General features: G+C 40.3%; 1 long non-coding RNA gene across 1 annotated transcript in view; it reads left to right on the forward strand.

The window, feature by feature from the left end:
• Positions 1-27,958, forward strand: part of LOC135310459 (uncharacterized) — a 52,544-nt gene that overhangs the window by 3,730 nt on the left and 20,856 nt on the right. The window contains exon 3 of the long non-coding RNA XR_010370520.1: positions 17,765-17,810. This is a non-coding gene — a long non-coding RNA (uncharacterized LOC135310459). The remainder of the gene's footprint in view (positions 1-17,764; positions 17,811-27,958) is intronic.

Below are 27,958 nucleotides of genomic sequence, written 5' to 3' on the forward strand. Positions count from 1 at the left end.
CTTGGCCGAATGCAGTGGCAGTGAGAGACCTTGGGGACAAAGTTGCAGGAAGCAGAGGAAATCACAGGTTTTTCAATTTTATAGAATACCAGCAGGCAGAGTGGCAGCTCAAAACTGGAAGGAATGTACCATGCTGACACTCATATACCTCCTGTGAGCCAGACTCCTTTATTCTGTATAAAACAAATGCTCATTGTGGGATCGGCATGGCAAGGAGACATTAAATACCTCCTCCTGCTTCCCAGCAACACCAGTCCTACAATGAGGGATCATCCTGAAATCACTGCCCCTGCAAGAAAAATACTTCATACATCTCCCAATGCTCAGCTTTTTTCTCTGTGGAAACATTGTTATTTGAAGAAGAGGAGCCTGCTTTAAACAATTTGCTCTGCTCTTACTGTGACAGAGTTTTATCTACCTGTCTTGCTATTTTTCATGCAAGCCTTCTGGCTGCTCTGTGTCTGAATTCATAGAGCTTAATATAAGTCTTGCAGCTAGGAAATAGCTGAAATGTAAGAATACAAAGTTATTGATCTCTGACTTTAGCCAACTTCACTGTGGCTTTCTTCATCTTGCAGTTCCACCTCTATCACCAAAATCCTTTGCTGAAATATGAACCCTAAAAACACAGAGTCCCACACTGTAACAGAAAAAGAGTGTGCTTTTCTGGGAGCCACCCATGAGAGAGCACTTCAGTGTTTCACTTCCTAGTGATTTTTCAGCTGAAAATGTTAGGTAAAATAGTATCAATACATTCAGGCTGTGACAATATCTTCCACAAATCATTTCCAAGTTTTTTTTTAATCTTCCCCAAGGAAACATATTTTTTTCAAAATTAAAAATCTTTCTTTCTATGCAAAGCATCAATACAAATATTATCTCCATATGAGACTTTGGTACAAATGAAATGTGTATAGTGATTCAAATAGGCCTTGCTAAAACATGCTGATAAGTTAAATTCAATCAACTGCCTGCAGTTTTCTGGTAAAGCTCTATTTTATTTCAGTGTTCAGGTAAATGTCTGTGTTTCCTTTACTTCTCATTTAGCCTCCTGTAGTACCAATATAACATGCATGCAGGGATACTTAATTCCAAGGAACAAAATCTTCAGGACTTCATCTGCCCTAAAACAAACAACTCTCAGACTATTTTTAACCAAAGACTCCTTGAGATTTAAAGGTCTCAGTCCACAGTTTGCTGAATCCAGCTGCTATTTATCTCAGCTGCATGGCTGGGACTCTGGCACCAGCAGGGTTTTATTTTCTGCTCAGCCTCCAGCAAAATTCTTATTGACTATTTTAACAGTTTTTACTTCAGGGACTGCCATATTATTTTTGACTCTAAAGAAGGATGGACACTTTATAGCAGAGGCCCCTGGGGGACCTGCATTTGGCACCTTGCTGTATTTACCTGTTACGTGGATACTACTCAATGGGTATCTTCCCTCTGTCTACATCTTCTGTCTATAAAAAAGGAGACATGCAGCTATCGTCATTAAGCTGGAGAAGAGCTATCAATTAGAGCAAGAGCCAGCAGTCATGAAATCCCTACAAGCACCTCAAAAAAATTAGAACAAACACATTTCTTTCCATTTGCTATTCTGTTTCCACATCTACTAACTACAGAGGCTCCCAAGAAAAACAGGAATGCAGCTGTCTTCTCACTTCAAGTGAGATCATTCAGTTCGGTAGGCAAAGGAAATAAACAGCTGAGAGAGCTCTGAAGTGGAGGTTGTTTCCTTTGGAGCTGCTGTTTATAACATGTATGCTGCAGAAGATGCTTATTTACTCCCTTTAGAATAGCTCCTGCACTCAGAGCAATTTTTGTTGTGTTGCTCTTACAGTCCTCAGAGAACAGCAGGGAGTATCCTTTTTTCGCACAAACCTTTGAGAAGCCACTTGAGATTCAGGCCTTCTTTAACAAGCCCTCTCTGCCTCTTGGGAGCAGGAGGACCTGTGCCACTGCCTTCCTCTTCCTGAAGAAGACTGCAATTCTGATGAATTAAGAAAAACTTTTTTTTTTTTTTAAATTAAAATGTAACCATACGGCCTCCTTCTGTTAGGGAGAATAGCTAATAGATTAATGGCTTCAGAGTCAGTAGTACAACATGCAACATTTCATGCACAGCCTGCACTATGTTGCACTTCCCTCAGGGTTTTTTGAGTCTAAGCACACACAGCTATTCAGTCATACACACCTCTGCAGGTACTTTCTGCTCCAATCTGTACCTCTGTGGAGACCACCAGGGCATACCAGCAACAGTTATGTGACCTTTTGTTTAACCTACTTGTTGAAAATTAAAACAATAAAAATATAGAGTCAAAAAGAAACTTTCACAAATGCAAGTGGTTGTGGCAACTCCTCGTTAGGACTGTGGATAGAGAGGGACTAGATCACCTTGGGAAGTCTTGCATCTTCCTTCACGTAACATGTCGCTCTGTGCCTAAACTTAATTTCCCTGGAGGCAAAACCATCAGGGCATCAGTATAAAATTTCAGGTGTAAGGAGATATTTTACTATCTGACATTGGAAACCTTGTTATCAAGACTTCCCAAGACTTTGAAAGAATGACTTGACTTACCACAAACACTTCCTCTAGTAACATAACAATCTTTTGGTCTAGACACAGAAGTGGCAAAGGATATGTTGTTCTAGCACATGTATGAGAGAAGCTGCTCAGCACCTGAACAAAAGTTTCCCACTGCCTGTCTGGCATTCATGAGTCTGGTTAATTTGTTAGCTGTTAGAAAGTAAGATTGCTGAAATTTCCTCTTGTATACCTAAAAGACAACACTCTCCTCAGAAATGTAGCCTGAATAGGAAGCAAATACACTGCAAAAGTTAGTCCTGATTTTGCTGTTGCTGTCCATTGCCTGCTGAACTTAGGGAGAACAACTGCATAAAAGAAAAAAAAAAGAAAAACAAAAAAATACAGAAGAGGTCTTGAGTTGCCCTATAGTTATAACTATGGTAAAACTGGGTATCAGGGGTGTGCCTCAGGGCACACCAAATGTGCTTTGTCATGAATTCCCTGCCTGGTCTGGAGCTCCCTTGCTAATCTTTGAATAGGTGAGACAAAGGACTGGTTTGAGATCATAGAATCCTAAAATCATAGAATGGTTTGGGCTGGAAGGGACCTTTAAAGATCATCTAGTTCCAACCCCCCTGCCATGGGCAGGGACACCTTCCACTAGACCAGGCTGCTCAAAGCCACATCCAACCTGGCCTTGAACACTGCCAGGGAAGGGACATCTACAACTTCTTTGGGCAACCTATTCTAGTGTCTCTCCTCCCTCAGAGTGAAGAATTTTTTCCTTATATCTAACCTAATTCTACCCTCTTCGGTTTAAAGCCATTACCCCTTGTCCTATCACTACATGCCCTTGTAAAATGTCCCTCTCCAGCCTTCCTGCAGGACCCCTTCAGGTGTTGGAAGGTTGTTATGTTGGACTGACTGGGACAAAAGTGTTTGACTGAGCTTTTAGCCACCTTCACAACAAAATATTTGACTAATTGGTGTAGCAGCTCTCCAAGTGGGGATTTTAGATGGCCCCAGAGATATCCCCATTTAATTAGCCCCTGCTGTGCCCAGACTAATTCACAGATATTATTTGTAAGCAATTTACATAAATAAGACACTTGTAAATAAGAGAGTTCAAACTGTTCCTACAGATACAGAAATTATCACATAGTTCCATCTTTTGCACATAGTTTGGAGACATAGTGTAGGTAGTTTAAGCAAATCAACAGTAATGGATCTGGTGTGATCTTGTAGGACCATGGACTGCCTGGGTAGAAGGATTAAGCAGTGCAGCAGTTTTGTGACCAAACTGCTCCTTAGGGCCATCATTCCTGTGACTATTAGAGTCACTCTTAAAAGCATGAGTTCTTTCTTTTTTCTGTTAGAAAGTGGCATGCCACCAAACTCCTTTATGTAGCCTCAGATCACTTCATCCAATATGGCCTTGTCTGATATATTGCAGGTACTATTTTCTGTATAGTGCTTTAGGAAACAGGAAAGAAGTATGAAGACCTACTGGCCAATTATCCTGCTAAGCTTGTGAGACAAGCTTTTAACACTAAAGTTATTTGCAAAATACCGTGGGAAGTGTATGCAAGATTTTCCTAAAGCATCCTGTGGATTTGAGTAGTTCTGGTTAATCTGAGTGGAGAAGAAAATGCGCACGTGTGTGTGTGTTTGTGTGTACTGCCCTTGGGTCGCACCAACCCCAGGCAGCGCCCCAGGCCTGGGGCAGAGGGGCTGGGAAGTGCCCGGCGGAGAAGGCCCTGGGGGTGCTGGCTGACAGCCGGCTGGGCATGAGCCAGCAGTGCCCGGGTGGCCAAGGAGGCCACCAGCCCCCAGGCTTGTGTCAGCACTGGTGTGGCCAGCAGGGGCCGGGCAGGGATGGGGCCCCTGTGCTGGGCCCTGGGGAGGCCCCACCTCGAATGCTGGGCTCAGGTTTGGGCCCCTCGGGACAAGAAGGGCCTTGAGGGGCTGGAGCGTGTCCAGAGAAGGGCAGCGGGGCTGGGGCAGGGTCTGGAGCACAAGTGTGCTGGGGGGCGGCTGGGGGAGCTGGGGGGGTTTAGCCTGGAGAAGAGGGGGCTGAGGGGAGCCCTTCTCGCTCTCTGCAGCTGCCTGAGAGGGGCTGGAGTGAGGGGGGGGCTGGTCTCTGCTCCCAAGTCACCAGGGACAGGACGAGAGGGAACGGCCTCAAGCTGCGTCAGGGGAGGTTTAGGTTGGAGATGAGGGGAAATGTCTTCCCTGCCAGAGGGGTCAGGCCCTGGCACAGGCTGCCCAGAGAGGTGGGGGAGTCACCATTCCTGGAGGTATTTAAAAGAAGGGTAGATGTGCTTGAGGATATGTTTTAGTGGTGGACTCGGCGGTGACAGGTTGGCGGTTGGACTTGATGATCTTAATGGTCTTTTCCAACTTTCACAATTCTATGATTCTATAGTGAGAGATAATAAAAATAAATATATGAATCTATATTCATGAGAGAAGGGACGTTCTTCTTCCTGAAAAAGCAGCCTCTGAAGTTGTTCAGTGCTGTTGCAGCTCAGAGCAAGTTGCAGATAAATTCAATGAAAAGCTAATGTTTTTTCTTCTTGGTCTGGAACCTTTCAAAAGTGTTTGGGAAATGACATGAAAGAATTTGTCTGCATGGAGCTCTCCAAAAAGTGAAACAAGAGATGCTTCACACTCTCATGTGAAGAAATCTTATTATATCTGCTCTAGGGGTGAAGGAATATGTAAGACATGTTCCTGCAGGAGAGGAAATTAATTTCAATTAATGGAGACCTCAAAAGTTAGGCACAAAAGACATTAATCAACGAACCAACTTTCCACAGTGTTGGTTTTACCCACTATCCCATGCTCCTTAATGATTTAATTTAGTGCGTGCAACATTTAACAGCCAGGGCAATACCAGGACTCAAGTTAGAAAATTGCTGCCAGTAGAAGGTGCAGGATCTTGTCATTAAATCAAAGCATTGAATCCCTTTGTTTTACCTAGAGGTTGCTAAAGGATGCTTTTTGGGTTTTTTTTGACAAGGAAAGATAAGTAAAATAAATAAATTGTCAGAAATGTCTTCCTTCCATGGTTTGTGTAAATTTAGGAAAGCATGGTGGAATTAAATGTGACTGAGATACACAAAGCCCTGCTTTTATGTCAGTCACAGGTAATCTGTGGTATAACATACCTATGAAAATATTGCATGGTCTAAGAAGAATAAGGACTAATTTGAGTATCAGAACTCATGAATTCCAGTCATCAAAGTTTTTGTCTTCTGCACACAGGGTTAAGTAATACTCAATACTGAATACAAACTTCATCAGAGAATCTGCACAATCCCCTTGACTGAGAAACGGCCTCTTTGCTGTCCTGGGTTTAGCATATTTCTGGTTCTCCCATATAATTTTTAAATTTTTAATAATTCTTTTAATTCTGAATGTTAAATCTGTTGAATTCTTTCTCTTTGGGGGAGTATTAATGGGGCACCTTCTACCACTCGGCCACTTCTTTCAAGAATTCTGTGAGGGCTGGGCTGCTCTGACAGCATCACTCCTCTGTCAGATCTGCAGCTGATGAATGGATCCAGCAATTATTAGGTGGGACTGACAGACAGAATGATCATCCAAGCCTCATTTCATGAAGAAACCAGGCTAAAAATTGTTCAGTAATTATGACTAATTAGCCAGGATGCATCTCCAGAATTCAAAGAGGAATATTTAATCTGTTATTTAAGTTAATATTTTTTTCCTTTCAACACTAAAACAATCATTTTTCCCTACCTCACACATTCCCAGAGGTTCTTTCAAAGACCCGCCTCCCTAGAGTGGCCATCTAGGGCATTTCTCTATCCAGATTCCTTGAACACAGCTCCTACAGTCTTTATAAACAGATTCACGATGGATAACATAAGGATAATTCATGGATAACTTGGATAACTCTCAGGCTCTGGCAATAACAGGTTTCCTCAGGCAGTCAAAATAACTGGGTAACTGAGTCTTCTAACAACCCCAACAGAGTGAGAATGAACTTGGATGACAAAGCCACCAGACCCTGGAGGTGGAATTGCCTTTGTCTTTCCTTGAACAAGATGAAACCATCCTCCCAAAGGTTTTGAGTCTTTCCTGCTATGTTTTACTATACCATGGAAAAAAGCAAGGTTTTCCCATAGACACAGCTCCAGTTTACTGGGATGGAAAACAGTACTTCCATATTTGCAGGATCTGTGTAAAGCAGATATTCTCCTGTGGTGTTTCAAAGCAGTTGCAGGTTCTCGGACTGCAACAAGCTGGACTGGAAACAAACCCATTGGAAAGTTTCCTGCAGCCACCCTAGACTTGACTATGTGTCTGCTCCCTGATCTTCTCAGCAGCCCCAGAGACTCCACTGCCTCCCTGTTTGCTGGGTTTTCCTCTAACGTCCCCCTGGCCTCTCCCACTCTCTACAGAGAAGACGTCTCTCTAATTGAACTAGAGGGCTGCAACCCAGACTAGGCAAGCGGGTAGTCCTTCTCACTGCAGCTGGGCTGGACACTCTTGGCAGGCAGAATGGGTGATCGATCAAATTTGGGGATGGCCGTACATCTGCTAATGGGGAGGAGCAGGAAGGAGAGGCGGCTGTTCTGTCAGTGCAGGTGGAAGGGAAGACACGACCCTTCGGTGGGAAGCACTGCTGTATGTGTACATCTCAACTCTGTGAAATGGGTTTCAGCGCTGCTCTGTGGGATAAACCATGACGTTTGCATTAGGCCGTAGTTTAACAGCTACTGACACATAAGGATGTCATGCTACCAAAAGAATGACATCACAATGTGGTTTGATTGCATTACAAATGACCTCAACAGGACCCTAAAAGTGATTGTCTGATATTGTGTTAAACAGATTTAAAGAACTCTAAAGACTAATGGGTTATTTCCTTGGGGAATAGTGAAGGAAAATAGCAGAGTTAAGGGTATTTACTGGTAAAAGACAGGTAAGACAGAAAAAACCAAGAGGACTTCTCCAAGTCTCCAAGTCTTCCAAGAGGACTGCTCCAGGGCTGCAGCACTTCACTGCAGCCAAACAGAAGTGGCCAGGTCTATAAAGACCATGTGGGAGAAATTTTTAATAATGATAAAAAAAGAAAGATATATTTTTTCATCTTGCAAAAGAGAGCACATGGCACAGATTTAATGTGGTAAAAGAGAAAGTATTAGAGAGAAATTGCTTTTTGTGAGTGTCTGTTTCAGTTGTTCAGTTGGTTATAAGGCTAATGTTTCCAGAAGAGGATTCCCAGCTATCACAAAACTATATTTAATCTTACACTTTTGACTTCAGCCTAGCTCAAAGCAACAAAAAGTCCTGAATGCAGAAAAGAAATACTAATTTTAAGTGTAATTTTATAATTTCTGTATTTCTTTATTTCTAAAATGATAGAGTCCAACAAGTAACCTATTATTTTCTTTGAAAGACTTGGCTTTTGACATTTTCATATAACTCAAAATTTTCAACATCTGCCTCTAATTAAGAAACATTTTTCTACTAGGAACAACAATTACAGTGTCTGAAAGTGCTGTTGCATGGATATGATTCATATCTCCCTCCTAAGAAGCTCATCTTATGTCCTGAAATTCAAGATTTGTAAATCCTTTAACTAAACATTTATATCTGCTACTTAGGCCTTGATTGTGCAGGTGCTTAATTTTGCAATGTTTTGCTGAGGTTGATCTGCAAATGCATAACAGACGTGTAAGTGTTTTGCAAGTCTGGGAACTTTTCTGTCAAGGCTTTTCCAGTTTCAGGTAATATATTGCATTCTGTCTCCTGTGCAATACATTTTACGTAAAAAATGCCTCATGTGAAAATTGAACTTCCTGCTCTGACTGCCAACCACTTTCCTCAAATCATAAAATAAGCAAAGAAAGATGTCTGGCTGAAAGCAAAAACAAAAACAACAATAAAAAAGAAAACTAGCTGTCTAAATTTTAATTTTAGATAACCATTAAGGTTTGTTTGTTTGCTTGTTTTGGGTTTTTTTGTCAGCTGGTAACAAGAACCTTTTCCTCTGTTATACATTGCGGACAACTGTATCAGGAATATAATCTGGGCTGTATTTATTTCTGCATACAGTTCTCTGAGGTGAATTTATCTAGATATTAAGATGACCTCTTCCCTGACAACTCAGTGCTGCTTGCCAAATGTTTGATAGGAGAATGATACATGACAGTGCCATGTCCTTCCTTCACCTAAGATAATACATAATAGCTGTATATAACCTTGGAAAGGACACTGTTGTGCTTCAAATACATATCTGCATTATTCTAATTTTTAAAAAGTCAAGTAAATTATTAGTATGGTTTAGCACAAGAAACAGTGCAGGACAGACAAAAAAATTATTTAATTAAAAAAAAAGTAAAAGTCACCCTATTAAAATATACAAACCAAAGGGGAAAGCCACTGCTGGCATGGCCAAGAGTCCTCTGTTTAACTGTGAGGGCTGAGTGGGCTTTGTGCATTTTTTTTTCTCCTTTTTTAGCACACAATAAAGAAATACAGCATGGAACTTCAAGTCAGGTTAGATTTATCATGTATTTCTTCTCTCATGTGGGAGCTCCGAGGACAGGAAGTTCTGTCAGCTGAGAAGGTCTGGGTTTGAATTTGGGGAGGGATTTTTTGGTCAAATATTTGAACATTGTCAGAATAGCCTTTTGGACACTTGTAGATTAAAATATTTGGAATTTTATTAACCAGTATTTTTGCTTTGAAATTTGAACAAATTTGTGCTTTAGAAATAGTATTAAAAAAGGACAAATTTTAGAGCTGTTTAAAAAAATTCATAATTTGAGGTGCACTGATACATTTTCTATTTCAATATACATATGAATATGAAATTTTGAGTTTTCACCCCTCACTGGGCTGAAAATAATGAAGAAAATACCATTCATGCAGTTTCTTACCACCTCTATGCATCACACATTATTGCAATTGAGTTCACCTGAAGTATTTATGCTTTATATTAAAAAAGGTGTTTTTTTCATGAACAACTTTTCCTTGATTAGCTTGTTTTCCCCTCTGGCATATATTCCTTCACTCTCTTCTCCCTCAAGTCTGATAGATAACAAATGCATTGTCCTCCAAGACCTTCAGCACAGCATGTGCTCTCAAAAGAATTCAAGTAAGGGATGACTTAAAGAAGGAGAAGAAGAATTATTTCATTTGTGGTGTTTTTTAATTTTGTGGTTTTGTTGTAGATTTAGGCCTGCCTTCTTTGTCCATCTGATTATTTTTTAAACATATCAGAGAAAATGAGAGAAATAGGTACCACTGAGTACTGCTTTATAATCTAAGCAACAATATAATAATATTTAATGTGGAAAATTACAAAGGAATAAATCACATCTCTAGGATATTAGCACTGAAAAGGAATGGCATAGAAGCATTTTAGGCCTGACTACATCTGATGCAGATTTAGATATGAATTTTGTTTCTGTAGTCATCGTTAAAAGGGAGAAGATCTTGCAAAGTTTATTTTGCATACTTAGCCTCAAACCTTGGAAGTAAACTTGTTGATTTAAATCGAACTAATGATTTATGTAAAAATAAAAGATATGATTTCAAGTACATAATAATGAAAATTAGGCCCTCTCTCGTAGAGCGAGGGCCTTCATAGAGAATGAAGCTGAAAGGTAGAGATCTTGACTTTAAAAGCAGTTGATGATATTTTAAGCCAGTGACTTCCCTGCACTTACTTAACTGTGACCATTTCAATGTGACCATGCTCTAATATGATTATGGTCATTTATGTTGGTCTGATGCACTTGCAAGGAGTCAAAGTGTCTTCAGCACTGTTCTATTTTGGCCCCTGCCATGTGCTGACCCATATCAAAGCCTTGCACATGGGTGCCAGAAGCTCCAGGCGCAATAAAGTGTGTGTGGAAAATATGCAAATCATTCTCAGGCAGAAATTTCCATTTCCGTACCAGTAGTTTTCACTTTAATCCTTTTGCCTTGAAGATTTCATTTTCTTGGAAGAAGGGGGAAGAGGGGTATGGATAATCGCTCTCTAGTTCCATTTCTGTTGTTGCAGGGCCCAGATACTGAGATCCCATTTCTCAGGGTTTATTGACTTTGATAAAAGCCTTTGACTTGCTGAACTTGCTCTCACTTTAGGTACAGCTATAGAATTATAGATTTCCTGACAAAATAATTAATCTTTCTCTTTCATGCTCTCTCTTTATGTACGTGTGCGAACCCAATAACCTCACTTATAAAATGTTTTTATGCAACTTCTATCTAAAAACAGTAAATATTTTTCTCATAAACTTCCAGGAGAAATGGCCAAGACAATCTCTGCCTTGCTGTGCTAGATATAAGAAACCACCAGAAGTTCTGCCACTGTACAAGTCACCCTTGTGATTAATTAATGTCCTTGCAAGAGAGCTCGACAATGAGGCTAAGAAACAGATGGACAACTGGGATGAAGTATCTCTTTTGATAAAACAACTAAATGGAGAGGCACACTTTCAAATTCTGCCCTAACCTTTTTCAGATCCCTACTGTTAATTTATTTAGGGAAAGACTATAAAAATTAATTCAGTTCATCTCCAGATTGTGAGATATAGTGAGACTGTTGCTCTGCCACTTCAGTGCTGTATTAGATGACCGTAGATTATCTGGACTTGGAAAGCAAGTAACATGCTATGGCCTTAATGTGGGTTTTTTTGTTGTTACCATATCTTGAAAATCTATTGGGGCGGAATACTTTATATTCTGGATACAAATATCTTTAGGCAGAAAAAAAAATATACTGTAGCAACAGTATTGTACAGTTGTTTTAGAAACTTCAAAACTGGAGCCAAACTTCTTGAGTCACATGGGAAACCTGTAATAAAACCAAGAAATTTATATCTTGGTTAAATCCTATGACTCAGATATTTAAGGAAGTTACCACAGTTTAACAAGTTTCTGTGGGTCAGATGAGCTGTGGGTATGGTCTGTGCGCACACTTAGTCCACATCCAGCAGAAGATAATGCAAGTTACCGTAATGTTCTTCACTGCAGTCTAAGTTGAGATGGAGGATCCCACTGTAGCAGTAGACTAAGACCATACACGAGGGTATTTACCACAAGGGTGGTTCCTGTACAGTAACTCTGTCAGCCATGGCAACTTGGTTTGACGTTTGATATCTCAGCCTGGTAAGCAGAGCATGAGACTTCTTCTCCTCTCTTTTACCAGATACCCCAAGGGACAGCTCCTAACTCTGGTGGTGTCATCACCTCTCAAAGTAGGGAAAGAGTATTCTGATGGTTACTGACCCATGTGCAAAATAAACGTTAGACTGATATTGCAATAGTGAAGTGATAAGAGTTTTCAGTAATCTTTCTGGGCCAGTGTTTACATTTTCCAGACACAGATGTGCTGGCCTTCAGAACTTGCAACAAGCCTCTTTCCCTCCCCTTACACACACACACACACGAAGACATTAGATATATGATGATATTATTGGTAAGCTCTTTCTTTTTTGCATTGAAGTTCCGAAAAACATCATAAAAATTAGATTCAGGAATTCCAGAGAAGGAAATATCAATGAAAATTAATGACACAGGTGGGTTTACTTCTGAGTCCAGCGTTTCCCTTTTCACAAGGAACCAAGTTTCAGTGCTTCAGGTGCCAAGGTTATTGATCACTATTAATCCCTTGAATCCACCTGTTTCTCACAAGTACACAAGCAGGAAAACAAGGAGCCAGCATCCACCAGTATTAGTGAAGTGAAGGCATTAAGCTGTACCTTTCTAAAGAAATCTGAATATTGCAGGCTTTTGCAGAGGAGCCAACTTCCCAGTCTGTCTGTCTACCTAGCACGCAGCCATTATTTCTGATGCCATGTTAGATTGGCTCATCCAGCCAGTTCAGACTACCTTCCCCTTCCACCCTTAATGCACCTTTAGGGAGAACAAACCACAGCAAATGCTCTGACCTACACAGTCAGATCCCTTCCTCATCACTTTTTATCTGCCAGCCTGTCTTCTGTTTATTTACTTATTTATTTCTCTCCCAAGTCCCTTTGGAGATTTGTGGTTGATGATGATTTGCTTGATGCAAAAAGCCTTCGCAATAGGGTTCTGGAGCAAATTTCATGTCACCAAGAGTATGAAAGGATGGAATGAAGTTGGTGCTAAAAGGAGACGAAGGCTGCTGTGGAAAGTAAAGTTCCAGCTTTCTGTTCTATGGCTATGATGTAATAACAAGAAAACAGGAAGGATTAAACCAATGAACAAAAAAATGCATTTTTAAGGAAGACTTTAAAAATAAAACAAGGCCTTAGCAGTACTTTTTATAACCTGAATGTAACAGGTAACTCTACTGAAGACTTATTTGGGAGTTTTAATCGTTTTACCAGCTTTATGAATGGCTGGATTGTACATTGCCTCTGAACCAGATAAAATACATAGTGTTCTCTTTCATATTGGGCACAATAACTTTTGCAGCAAATATCTCAAATACTATCCTCATAGCAATGACAGAGTATTATTTTATATTTATTTCAAATTCTGGGTATAAACAGACAGTTATCACAGAATCACAGAACCCCAGACTGGTGGGTGGTTGGAAGGGCCCTCTGGAGACCACCCCGTCCCACCCCTGCTGGAGCAGGCACCCCCAGAGCAGGGGCACAGGGCCGCGTCCAGGCGGGGGGTGAATGTCTCCAGGGAAGGGACCCCACAGCCTCTCTGGGCAGCCTGTGCCCCTGCTCTGGCACCCGCACAGTGAAGGGGTTTGTCATCATCTTCAGGTGGAACTTCCCGTGTTCCAGCTTGTGCCCGTGGCCCCTTGGCCTGCCATTATAGACCCTCATATCTGCAAACATCAGAAAGAAATTTTCTAGGAGAGGAACAACTTTAACCCAGTGGCCACTCCTTGTCCTGGCATAATAAATGCATATGAAAAGTCCCATAAACTATTCTTGTGATACAATATTCATGTTGCCTTAAGCTTTTTAATGCCACTTTAGAGCTAGTAACTTCCCAAGAATACAGAGTGAGGTTGTCCCAGTTGTCTACTCATACCCTATCTCTCAGGCTTTTTCTGATGGCTCATGACTGATGGGTCTGATAAAATACTGGAGTTGACTTGTCAACTCTTTGCCCAGTAATAAAAAAACAGTTCCTAAGGACTTAAGTGTCATAATATACCTTCCTGTGATCTAAGTGATGGGCATAAATCTTGTTTTCACCTTATTTGCCATGGGTATTTCAAATGCACATAAAGTCTTTGGGTGTGTGTAACAGTGCAGCAAGGCAGGTATCCCTGTAATTTTGGCCTGCTGCTCTCCCATGGTCTCTGCTTCATGCCACAGAGGTGGGAAATGGGTTCTCTTTCTTCAGCACCTCCAACACACAAGAAGCCATCTTCACATAAACAGTTCCTGAAGGTGGGGTCGATCTGATTCATGGTCAGACATTCCTGCTCTAAAGTTTGCTGCAGCATAATCATTTCCAGGGCAGACCTGTGGCAGAAAGCCAAGGGGCACCAATACCCGAGCTCTCTAGGCTGAGATTTACTACAGACGGTGGGTCAGAGTCCTAATTTCAGAGTTTTTTCCTTCCAGACTGTCATATTATAATGACAAAACTAGGAAAACCTTATAACATCTGAGCAATTACATTTAAAATGCATATTAAATTTGCTATCAATTTAGGTATGTGATTGTGCTTGTGTAAATAATAAAGTGACAATAAAGTACAAAATCATTTTAATACATTTTAACTTCAGACCTAAGACAGAGTTCTCCAAGGTTTGGAAGGTTGTTTTTTTCCTTCCTTAGTATCAAGTACTTATCCAATGTACCTTGCAGTAGGGTTAAGTGTGAATTTTTCCTGAGACAGCAAGGTTCCTCCTGGATGGTGTTGTACTGTGTTTTTTTCCAGATAATTTGAAGTCACTTGAAAATTGTTGTTCTTTCAATGACTTGTTCATCATATCTTATGGGAAAGTATATTTCATTAGTTTATATTTCCTGTGCCTTTGTCTTAGGTTTGGTGGGAATGAACTAAAAAGAAACTTGGATGAAATAATCTTACTGCCTATTACCATGTTATAAGGTTGAGTTTTCATCTGTTCAAGCCGTTTAGCTTGCTTCACAATGTGTGGTTTGTCCTGGGGAAATAAGTCGATCCTAAAAAAATGTCTAGCTGTAGGCAAGGAAATGTCTCTACAACCCAATATCGAGTGTTGGACCAAGCTTCTGTTAAAGACTTCTGCGAGCTTCTTTACGAGCAGCTTAGCAATTTGATCTGTCAAGCTGATGGCTTAAGTATGGAGATGATGTGATGTGACCGAATTCCCATCCTCATATAAATAACATAGCTCTCTCCAGTAAACTGGGATTGCAGTCAAATTAAATAGTTTGGGATACTTTGGTTTCTGAAGTACTACATTGCTTGCCTTACAGTATCCCAGTAGTAATGTCTAGCAGCTCATCTATTCCCCAGATGTCTGAGAATTAGTCTACTTTGAATAACTTGTATTGAAATGGTCTCTTCCCTGCCCTGCTTCTGTTCATCTTCTGGGGTTGGTTTGCACTTCAGGTATCTCTTTTCTTTGCTTGCCCTGCTTTTGCCCATGTGTCACCCATGCCAATCACGTCTCTGATGCCCTTGGCCGTATTTAGTCAGCATACCGGGTTTGTAGACTCCTGTTTTGGATTTCCAACATAGCCTCTGCTTTCAGTGATCAGCGTGTTACAATTCAACTGACTACATCTGTAATGGTACTATGTATTTTTTATTCACACATCGTGATGCTTCCAGCATTTCTGAGGTTTGACTTGGCCATCTTCTGTGTGACTGCCAACTCTAACAGAATAGTACATCACCAGCTGGATATATATCTGATGGTAGATAACCATGAAATCTTTTACACACTAGCCAGCCTAGCTGAGGATATCCATATCTTTCTATGTTTTCTTTAGTTTCCTGCAGCCGAGAATCTCATATGTTAGTTTATTTTCATTTTTCAGTGTACAGAGCTTTCTGGATAAGAAACCAACTTTATGCATCTCATTTCATTACACGTGGTACTGCAGGCTGAGTAGCATACATTGAACTCATGCTGAAAACGCATTTTAGCCATTTTCATTTCAAAAGGTTCCTCTTCCCTGGAAAGAGAGCACACCATATTTGTGTTGCTCACAGTAGCATCCATACAAATTGTACCCAGTGTCCCTTGGAGGTAATGATGATGTATGCTTCATTCAGACCATTCTGTGCAGCCTCTTTCTCCATATCATCTTCTCTGCATGAGTAGCTGGCCAGCAGTATTTTTTAGACATGAGATAGTTGAATCAAGTAACCATTTTATGGAGCACCTTTTCCAGTTGACATATTAAGGATTCAAAGACATTTAAGAAGCTTAGAAGATGCTTACTTTATAAACCCTAACAGTAATAATAATTTTAGTATACTTCCAAGAAGATATTTGCTATAATAATTCTATATTTTGGGAATTATTAGAAGCCATTGGAGCAGATGAAGTGTTTGAGGTATCATACCTCAACCAGTTGCAAACTTGCCTTAATTTTGTTTGTATTCAATTTCAAATGTATTCAGTGACTCGTAAGAACGAGTCACTGCAAACAGATGGGGTTGTGATTGTGACCTGCCACAGCTTCTGTCATGCTGCCTCTGTGGGCTAGGCATGGATGTAGGTGGATTTACATACATACATAAGTGCTAAGCTAGAGACAGTGATGAATGATTCAGAACAACTCCCAGCCAGGGCTTCTAGTGCCTGTTTTCCTGTGCAATCGTGGAAAGAAGCAGGAACCAACCTGTTGTAGGAGCTTAACTGAGGTATGGCAATATTTCTATGGTAAATGTAAGGAAGTATTAATATCACGACATTGCCAAAGACTCTGGGGGGTTTGTATCTGCAATACTGGGTATAGCTTTGCAGCACTTTATCACATTGCTGGTGTAAGCACGCTTTTGATTCTTGGACCCTTTGGTGCTGCTCGCCAGTGAAATGATATCCCATTATTTCATCTAGACAAATGAAGGTAAAGAGGCTAAAAGATAAAACATACCCCCAAGGACAGCTTTAGAAAAAGAAAATGGAAATGGATCCTAAACCTGCAAAGCCAAGACTAGTCCCAAACAAGTCAGGGCACAGAGGACACAAACACCTCAACCTGTGCCTGCTTAATCTGCAAATAAACAGGTCTAACTCATAGTGCACAAGAAGGAGCTGTAAAAGGAAGACATTTGTTCTGAGAAACTGAAGAGGTGTGCAAGCACAGAGAGGAAGCAGAGCTGTCAAATTCAATACTGCAATCTGAAAGAGTTGAGAAGTCAGGCAGTGACGAGGTCAGCGCTGTTTCTGAATAAGGAGAAGGTTATAGATTTGCTGTACTATCTTGGAAAAGTGAAAATTTTGAAGAGCTTACACTTAGGAATAAGTAAAATTATCAACAGTTGAAAAGCTGTGTGGCATAGAAAGAAGTGGAGGAGTAACCAGCTCAGGGCTACTCAAGAGAGACAGAACAGCCCCCAGATTAAGGTGATTTAATTCAGGTGTTCATATGAAGGTGTATACGTGTGAGTTAGGTGCCTCAGCAATCAGTGCCTTAAACTAAAGTCAATGTAGGGGGAGTCAATACAGTCAATAGAGGCTGGCATAAGGTTCAGCTCATTGTATGACTGCACTGGTTGCTTGAACAGTCTCTGTTCAGCCTACTGTGCCGGGAGACTTGATTCAGTTACCAAAACACCGGCTTTTTGTGCCTTCTGGGATGCCCTTCATTATTTGAGACATTGCCTGGGTCTGTCAGATATGACCCAGGACCTATGGGAGATACGTGCTCCTCTAGATCAACAATTAGAGACTATGTTGTATTCTAGAAAAGTCTCAGGCAGCATCTGCTACCTACATTTAGTCAACTGAATTGGGTTTTGGATTGTATAGAGATCACAGATACTTATTTATTCCTTTGTACACATCTAAGTGTAAGTGTCTCAATCTGTGATCTGAATCCCATCGTAAATAATGAATTATACTGAGTTAAATTTGAACTCTGGACTTCTCATGCAAGCAAGATTGTACAAGGAGGAACATACAGAGATTTAAGCCTTGCAACAGGATGCTTTACTTATCAGCTACTGTGAGAGTCACAGAGCATAGCACAACAGATAAAGCAGAACAAAGACAATGTGTGAGGTGTATATCTGTGGCTTTGGAAAATGTATTTTGTACTAATACTGTCTTAATTATTTATTCAGAAAGAAACTGTGAGATACGGGCACTCAAGGAGACAGAAGTAGCCAGGTAAGACCTAAATAATTAAGAAAGCCCAAAAATCAGGAAAGGAGAAAATGCTTGCATTGGTATGAAACAAAACAAAACAAAGAAACAAACAAAAACCAGAAAAAAGACAGGAAATCATTGTATATTCACTTATCTATAAAAATATTCTTTAAAGGTAATAAAAGTCACATTTCTAGGAGAAAATTTCAGATTTCCTGTAAAACATTACTTTTCCATGAGAAAAGTAAAATAAAGAAAATTGAAAATTACAATATTCTTTCAGGACAGTCCTGATGTTTCTTTCTCCCGGTATAGGTAATTTATGGAAGATTATTTCCACAAAATGAGACATGATGGTTGTGGACCTTTTTTTTTCACACTGGCTTGGGGACTTCCTTCCTCTCTGAAAGAGTTAAAACTAAGTAGCTCGGTCTTGCAAAAAAAAGCCTTTGCTATTTCTCAGACAGCGTTACTGGTCAGTAATGTCATTCTGTTTTACCAGTGCTGTCATATGGGAAGAAATGAAGCATGATTTATATTTATAATTATGATGTGCTACTATTGGGGAAGGAATGGTTAGATTCCGCCTAGTTCATAATGTTCCCTGTCTGTGACATGTCCTGTCCCTTTTGCTTCTCTACGGCGGTTTTAAACGGGGTATTTTTAGTCTTATTATTATTTCTTGCTGCCTGTGCTTTCAAGTTTCCCTCTGACTCTAATTAAAGTGTCCTTAGGCTTGTGCATGTAAAAAGCTAACAAGTTCACCCAGTCAAGATCTCTCCTAATTACTATGCAAAGTAGGAGTTCAAGTGAGGAGAACATCAAACAGTTTTTATGTGACATATGAGAGCTTGACACTGTATTTTGACAGGCCTGTTGCGGAATACATGATGCCATTAAAATACATTTTAAAAGTAACATCCCAGCTTACACATCAGCCACAAAACAAGCTGATGGTGTAGGGAGCAAGCTGTACAAAATACTGTATAGAGCAAAAGACGGTGTTTGGCATGTTACTGATGTGTTATGTAAACAGTGGTAAGATCCAAAACACAACAACTTTTGGTTTTGCTTTTTACATGTAATGGCATTTGCAGATGAACCAGATCTATAGGCCAGTTCTTCAAATCTAGGTGCCTACAATGTAGCTGCTTGATGAAAGGTTAAGTGGACCTTCACCATTAACAAACACAACCTGTCATAGCAGGAGCTAAACAGTGCAGCCTTTCTAGGCAGGAGCAGAGGGCAACCACATTTTCTGCAGACGTGACACAGAAAGAAAGAGTAATACAACCTCATTACACTAGGAGCCTATGCACCAAAATACATTATTTTCACCCCAATTGCCTTTATGATCACTATAAACTGTAGGTCCCACACTACAGAATCTTAGAAAGCCAGCCTGTGAACCCAGCATATGCCTTCTTTTTAGGCTGTAGCTCATCCACTCTAGGCTGAGACTAATCATGCCAAGAGGTTTAATTTTTGTCCCACTGCTTGTAAGAGGAGCCAAAGGTGACCAGCTTAGATGTCAAGAGTGCAAGCGTCTTCACTTAGTCACATGAGTCCCACCAGTGTACCAATCTCACTGTATTTTCTCTGTCCTCTATTAAAATTTTAGCTCCTCAAGTAAGCATATAGCATGTAAACTGGTTGAGAAAGAAGACAAGCTGGGACTGGGAGAAAGGAAGAAGGGAGGGTGGATATGATTAGTGTACATTATCAGAGCCAAAACAAACAGACCGCTTTTAGTGAGAGCATTTCTCTTTCCACAGAACATTTGTTGCTGTTGCTAAAATTGGAATTTTCTTGGAGAATACATTGTTTGGTGGAGGTCTTGAGATATTGCAAATAAGACTGAGAAACAACACAAGACGTGTGAAGAAAATGCCAGTGAAAAGTATGAGAGGTTAATTTCCTGACCTTCAGCTCTAGTCATAACTCACCATTGTCAGCAATGCGGTGAGCACCCTGCAGCCAGAGCTGACACTAGGATGGCAGGAATGGGTGAGTCAAGTCCTGTGGGCGTGCAGATGACTGTACAGGAGTCCAGCATGACAAGCACCTCTTATTTCACCATTCACAGTGCCACTCAGCACTCAGCAGTGACCTCTTCGGCTGCAAGATCAATACACTGAATGAGAAGAGGTGGAGAAAGGAGGAATGCAGGAGAGAGAATGACCAGAAATATATATAAGAACAGAGAAGGGAAGGGAAGGAATGGGATCCACAATGTGAAAAGGGCACTAAGGTTTTTTAATAGTTTCACAGAGTCAATCACACACCTTTTTGGTCAAGGGTGAAACTTCTGGGAGATTTCCACAGTATCTCAGCTGCAATTTCTGTATTCCACTGTCAGTATGAATACAATGTTTATAGCAAATGTATTTCATCCAGTGTATTGCAGCTTAAATATTTAAAACAGCCTAACTGCAGAAGCTCTGAACTGCAAAACAGCCACTTATCTGAGCAAAAGTTTGGACTGAACAGCGGATGTATTCTGTGTTGCCTCACAGCTCAGGCCAAAAGGAGGCAACAGCCACCAAATTTTGTTTTCTGCTCATCCCTGGCTGGAAAAAACCAACAATTTCTTTAGAATTGGATGCAAGTACAAAATACGGTTGGAGGCAAAAGAGTACGCAGAGACTAGAAACACAGTGTCTCATATCTTAGAACATCTTAGGCATCCATTATTAGAGCTGCATTTACCTAAACATATTTCAGCATGAATTGTCTTGTAAGGAGCGTATGTAGACAGTGTTCTAGTTATTGTATCAGCCACAGGGCCTCCCTGGATGGCGTAGCACAACATACTGCACTTAATGTTGACACTGTTCGGTGAAACAATTATTACAATCAATTTGATTTCTAATGCGACTTCTCTTGTAAATCTCTGGGTCATTAACCTTAACAACATCCATGTACTGTCAGTATCCAATTCCACCAAATTAGTGTCCGAGGTAACAGGAGAAGGAATGTATTAATGTGTTATTGGTGACTAATAAAGACAGCAACCCTCTAATGTGCTATGAAGAACAGCTGAAGCATGCAAGGGAAGAGGAAGCAGAGAAAGTCAAGGCAACAGACACATTTGGTGGTATATGTCAGGTCATCAGATTAGGTGTTAAACAGCTTAACCTCTTTGCCACAGACTCAGGAGAACCAGGAATGGGGACGGGTCCATGGCATATGACAGACAAGCATGCATTTCATTTTGGGCTGGGCAAAAAGAGCGCTTCTTCACAAAGTAGTGCTCCATGTTCCAGCAGCTGAAGGGCAGCATCATGTAAAATCATATGGTTGTATTAAAAAAAAAAAAAAAGAGAAAATACTACTAACTATGAAAGGACTTAATATTTTTAGCTCCCATCATGCTCCATAACGTAGCTTGCATTTCAAAGAACCCAAGTTATGTTGGGCTGATATAAATAGGCCTTTGCATCACTGCCATCCAGTTTGTCTTGAAGCAGGCAAGCTCTACGTGACATCTTCTGATATTGTTTGAGACGGCTCTTTACTGAGACGGTAGATGTCACAGCCCATCACATCTACCACTGCAGAAGGAAGGCTGAGCGCTCACAAGCCAGCAGGAAGGGTGCACTGAGGCTCCAGAGGGAGCGACCAAGTGTGTGCTGGAAATCCCACTGACATCCAAGTGTCGGGAGAAGCGTCATGTTTGAAGTTGACTCCTGCCAGCTTACATTAGTGGCAAATGTTGCGGTGGGTGAACGTGGCATGACACAGGCAGGATCTGGATCCCCTTTGATACCCTGCAACCTCAGTCTTTACCTGTAATTACTGAATGGGCAATACATTCCTCTTCCAAGAAAAGCTATATTCAGATGGCTAATATAGCATAGAATAATGCTTCAACAAATGTCTCTCAATAATAATAATAAAGAAAAGCTAAGATAATATTATTTTCATCCCCACATTCCCAAAAATCTTTGTAGGTTATAAACCAAAATTACCGATTAAACACCAAAACAGAAATCCTTTAAAATTAAACTTTCAGAGCAGAAGAAAGGGACATGAAGAATTAGTGACAAGTTTAGTCATGAAGGTAATATTTTCTGAACAAAATAGATTAGGCACTTCATTTAGGGACTGGCAGGATCACCAGGATAATACCTTTTCCTATAGAAAAAGTGCTATAGGATTTTAAAGTTTATCCTATAATTAGGATTCTTGTTTTAGGGCAGAAAAATATTGTTCTGTGTTCTGGTGGGGAATGATGCTTGATGCTTAATTTCTATTCTGTAAACTGATACACAATGGTGGGTTAAGTAAATAAATAAACAAAAAAAGGAAGAAATAATAATAACAACAATAATAATGTAATCCTTATATTCTGGCAAAACAGATACTAAATGTGTAAAAATACAAACAAAAGACTTCAGCAAGTTCTATATTACTGAGAACTTTTCTCCTGAACAGCTGATGAACTGCTAAAATTCCAGTTTTCCAATATCATGAAAACCTGATGAAACATGTAATTAAATACTCATAATGAATTAAATTTTAACCATCTCTACTCTCTAAAAAAAACCCCAAAACCTCTGCTGTGATAGCCTGATACCAAAGCTATCAAATAGTTTCCAATGGTATTGATGAATTCTGGATGAGCCTTTTGTACATGGTTAAGCTGATCATTCGTCTCATCAAATGGGATTAGTTTCACCTAACTTCAGCCATCTGATTGGTTAGGTGTCTAAACTGAGACAGCTAAATGATCATTTTCTATAACAAGCAGCTTTAGATAAATCTCCTGGGGTGGGGTGTGGGGGCAGAAGGTGTTGCAGTTATTTGAGGTAGGTAAGTAGCCTAGGGAAAAGGACCAGGTATCTCTCCCTATTGATGGAGAAAGGAACTGAGATGACTAGTGTTTAAAGCTAATTAAATCTTTGACTTTTGTATGATTAAATACAGCTGTGAGATGAGTCATACTTCTGATACATTCACTTGTGGGGTAGTGGCATGTCATGGACCGCTTTCATGACAGGCACAAAAATGTATTTGTACCTAATTAAAAATATTACTGAAAGGGGATTAAAAGGTGGGACATACTTTCTTGGTTTACTCTTCTGTTGTGCCTTTGCCTGGATGGCAAAGTAACACAGAGTTTACCTTATCTTCATTTTTCTTTCCTTGCCTTTTTTAATGCTACAAGAACATGGAGTTTGACACTTGTATTGTTTTGCCTTGGGCTGTGTCTGCAAAAGAAAATGGAGGCAATAGCTCTACTTTCAGCAATGGGTAGCCTAAGAAATTTTTTCATTCAGGAGGATCTGATGAGGCAGGAAGTTTTCATTTCTCCAGGCCATTTCCATGGCATGAATTATGAATATCATGGAAATGTAGCTATTACACATTTAAGAATGTGTTACTGCATAAGACCCACAAGTGGGGAGGGGAGGAGATGGAGGCTCCTACTCAATTTTAAATTATGTGAATAAACAGGGTGGATTTTCAGCGTGCATACAGATTATAATTTTGGTTTGTAATTCTATTATTTAGACAAAACAATTCTATTTCATTTTGTAGTAATTTACAGGATATTTTCCATATGGATTAATTGGTATGCCAAATGTCATAAATAATACTTAATATCTGATAGTGCTTTCCTTCAATGTAATACTTTACAAACATTGGGTGGCATTGCCTCTTGAGATTCAGCCTCTTTTCACCACTCAAGAGCTCCAAAAAGACCTGAAACCATTAGAAACGACCAAAGAATGCAAAACAGCAGATTTACATATGCCAGTCTAAACTGGCATAAACCATCAGTGCTGTTGAAAGAGGTAGTCACACCTCCCATCATTTATTCCCACCCAGGCCATATAATCCAGCCAACAAAAACCCAAGCATTGAATTGATTAGTTTTAATCAGCTCCCTTAACCTGTTCAGCATGTGGTTGCATGTGTTTGCACAATGCTTGTGCTTGCACAATATTTATGTTGGCATATGGAAGGAGGTGCCATAGGGACAGAGGAGGATGAGGTTCACTCCTTAATTGCTGCAATAGCTCATGCTGCCTTAAAGTTGAACATGAAACTAAGACCAAAGATCATATCACCTACAGAGAGACATCCACCAATAGTGGGCACTACGCTTCCGTCTATATCATATAGGTTGTGCGTGGGGAAGGCAGCTCTAACTGAGCACTTCTTCCATCCTGTATATTGGTTAAGCTGTGAGTTTGTTGCCTGTTCAGAAGAGAAGATGTCTCTCCCAGTACTGTATCTTCAAGGCCAAGAAGGGCTGCTCTACTGAAAGAACTGCGTTAGTCAAACACAAATTATTGGACTCCATGCGGCAGTAACTGACTATATTTTTTATTGCCTGCGTTATGCCAGAGGTCAGACTCAGTGAGATAATCCTCCTTTATGGCCTTAAAGTGTATAAAACCAGATAAAATTAATCCAGAGGACACTCTTGTGCCTGTGGATGCCTAGCAAGGTATCTGCACTATCTGACTTTTGGTATTTGGGGTCATTTTAATTCACAGGCTCTTATTTTTCTTCCATTATTGGATTTTCTGTCCTTGCAGCTCCCAGCCTTTATGGGCTCATAGGCAGAAGTAATGAGTAATGTGAGCAGCATCTTTCTTTGCTCTCCCTGCCAACCTGGACCACAGCCACAGCCTCCTTAGTTTTAAGGGGTTTTAATTTTCTATGGCTATGAGGAAAGTCTGAACATCTCCTGGGCAGAATACAGCCTGCAACTCACAGGTCAAAGGCTGTTGCTCTAATACATGGCATCTCTGGGTCACATACAGGCATCAGGCCCATCTTTCCTTTCTTGGATTAATAAGAAAGCAGGATTTTTCATCTCTGTCATCATTCAAAGAAGTCTGGAGGGTCAGGTCTGAGATAATGACAGTGTCCCAGGAAAAAGGTTGAGGAGCATTGCCTTGGTACTTTTCAGGTTATTTCTGTTTCCACACAGAAGAAAACTTGTTTGATCATAAAGTGTATTTTTTTTTTTTAATGTGTGCTGAATGTGACATTTTGTAGTATACTTGCACCTCATCACAGTAGCATTCCAATAGTAATGCTTCCTGACAGGTATTAGTGAATTCTTCTTTGCAGCTCCCAAGAGACATGAACAAGTGCTGTTCTTGGTTTTTTGGATGGAAATCAAGGAATAAGTGTCTTGCCTCATAATACACATTAAGTCAGTCGCAGAGTTGGGAACCAAACATACGTGAACTTGACTGCCTGTCTGGATCTGTAATCAAAGCACCAACTGTCAGTAAATTAAAATCTTAATAATACCAATATATGTGAAAAACATACATGTCTGAAGATAGATGAAGCAAAACCTATCTGGAATTTTATACAATACTTTCTTTTTAAATTTTAAATCTTTCCACCAGAAATACATGACCCATTTCCTAAGTACAAAAAGAAATCTGGACAGTCAAAGAATACCAACTCATGGAAATAAATGGGAGGGGAGTCTTGGCTCTCAGTTAGAGATGCTTTGTCACAGCTCAAGTGTGTTCTTTTGGCCTGCGAGTGGGATGGTTTTCTTACTAAGTCAGGCACTGGCAGAGTTTTTATCTTCATCACTTTAATGGAGCATGTCCATTATTCGATGAGTTAATTTCAGAAAGGGGGCCAAGTTTGGAAGGATTAACTGCCAGCTAAAGAAACAAAGCTTTCATGATCTCCTGCCTATCTTGCTCGGGGGGGAAATTGATGCAGCTTTCTATGTGTGTGCTCATTTCCAAGTGCCTTCATGAGACATGGCGTGACAAAGGCTGCCAAGTGTTTAGCACAATAAATGGAACCACATTTTAAACACAATAAAAACCTAATGAAACCAGCCTCTTTTAAAGCCACCCACCTTTAACACAACACATTAGAGGCTTTGTAATAGAAAAGCAAAAGGAAATAATAAAAGACATTTCTTTATATAAAAAATCTCCCAACCCTCCATATAGACATACAAACATAGGACCCTTAGTGGAAATAAAAAACCCAGCAGATTTAAAGTTATTGCTTGAAAGTCAGCAGTGGTAGAAGAAGAGGTGTGCTCACAGGGACCCATCTGTATGGTTGAGCTAAAGATCTTAGGGAAGTAGCAGGAAACACCTGAAGGTGATCTGTACCACTAGAAGCCATGTGGAGAGTCAGACTGGTGATCACCACGTTGGGAACTGAAGCTGATATTGAATCCTTATAAGGCTTTTTTTTTCTGTGGCAAGGGAAACCAAACAAAGCTTCTCCCTCCAGCCATGGTTTGGACTGGTCCAGCCTCACTTTGCAAAGAAGGTGCTTGAGGACCAGGGAGAAAGAACTATTTTCTGTGACTATGAGGACGATTTGGAGATACTGTCTGCTTCCAGACTCCACAAATTTCTTCTTTCCCAACAGAGCTGTGTGTAAGTACAGAGTAAGAGGTGAGGGACGCGAGAGAAGAAGCAGGAGGGGAATGTAACCTTGATGGGGGCTTTTCTGAGAGTATTTGGGGTCTCTGGGTGACATGCCCTTGGCTTTAGCACAGCTCCACTGGCTATTCATTGGGCCACAGCCCAGGGAAGCAGCATACCTGATGCTCATAGTTTTCCCCAAAAATGAGGGACTGGAAGTTCCCAAAAGATGTGGTGGAATAAACAAATTAAAGTTTCAGTATGTGTTTTCTCCAGGTAGAATTACCTGATCTCCAATTCTAGATGCTAGAAATGCTAAAATTAAAGACTGGTAAATGTATTATTGAGACTTTTTTTTCTGTTACTGGTTCAGACAGCAATAAAGGCATTTCAGTTCTCTGAAAGCAAGTGTTTTTCTGCTTAAATGTTATATATCTGTGTATATTTAGAAGAAGATAAGATTGATACATTTCTCTGGTCTTACCTTCAGCTAAAGGGGATGAAGAGATCCTGTGGGAGTGGTACATTTGTTTTTATCTTCTACGAGTGAAAGGTTTCTCAGGGAAAGTTATAAACAATTTCCTAAGTTAAAATGGCTCCAGTGCACCTCTAACATAACACTAATGGCCCAGATTGGAGAGTCATAAATGACTTCTCCTTTTTTTCCACCTGTCCAAAGAAATGCAGAAAAGCATGAGGCACTTATAAAAGCTTTCAAACCTGAGTGGTTTCTAAAAAGAAAAAATTATCTAGAATATGGCACGGAGTTGCATGGTATAGAAACAGCTTCATATATTCGTAGTCTAGAAATGGAAATGTTTTCAAAGCTGCCTTCCCTACACTTCACTCCCAGTGGGTACAAGAAGGCAAATCAGACCAGTGGGTGTACTCTGGTACTCTCCTCTCACAGATCAGAAGAAAGCCTTGCAATATTTGGGTGTCATTCAAGTTATTCCTTGTATCATATGCAAAAGATATTAGTAAAATAAAATGTAAGCCTATCCGACTCTTAACCAGAAGATATGGTGACGATGATACTATCTGCTTCTCTTTTTTTTTTCTTTCTTTTTTATTTTGTTTTGTGGAAACCTATTTTTGTGTGGCCTGAGGAAAATAGTGAGTAGTTAGCTCTCCACAGAAGCTTGTGATACATCAAAAGTTCCCAGACTGACATGAAGCTTCAGTCATATTCCTTTTGGTTTAGTGACAATGACATTTTTTGTTGTTGTTGAGGTAGCTTTAGCTTTATTCTTTTCAGAAGAACCAATTTCTTGGAAAGGACTGGTTTGAATATAAATCAGTGTCCTGAAGCAGCTTGCAAATTTTCCAGACATCTAGTCTGACACTTTTAGGTCCCCGGGTGTCATCTCTAAGGAGAAAACTAGCAGTAAAGATGCCTGCAGTTTGTAAACAATGGCAAGAAGAACATCCTGACAGGAGGCTGTAATGTGGTCTTTTTTCTCTTAGTTATTTACTTGCTGAAGAGTGAGATTTTCTCCTCCGGCCCCTTCCATGACAGAAAGATCCTGCTCTATGTGCTGCAATGGCATTCAACACTTGCCATTTCTGCAGAGATCTGCCTCCACAAAGGGCACAAAGAGAAGCCCTTGGGGCTGCTGCCTTGGCACGCTCCCCAGCAAGCGGGACCTACAGAGACACAGGCCCATGTGACATGATTTGGCAGTTCCCCCACCATTTCAATGGACCAGCAGTGTTACACCTCAGGGTTTCCAAATCAAGGCAGTGATGGTTTAAGGTAACATGTGAACAAACCCAAGTGTAGAGACTTTC

Source organism: Phalacrocorax carbo, chromosome Z, assembly GCF_963921805.1.
Source record: "Phalacrocorax carbo chromosome Z, bPhaCar2.1, whole genome shotgun sequence".
NCBI lineage: Eukaryota > Metazoa > Chordata > Aves > Suliformes > Phalacrocoracidae > Phalacrocorax > Phalacrocorax carbo.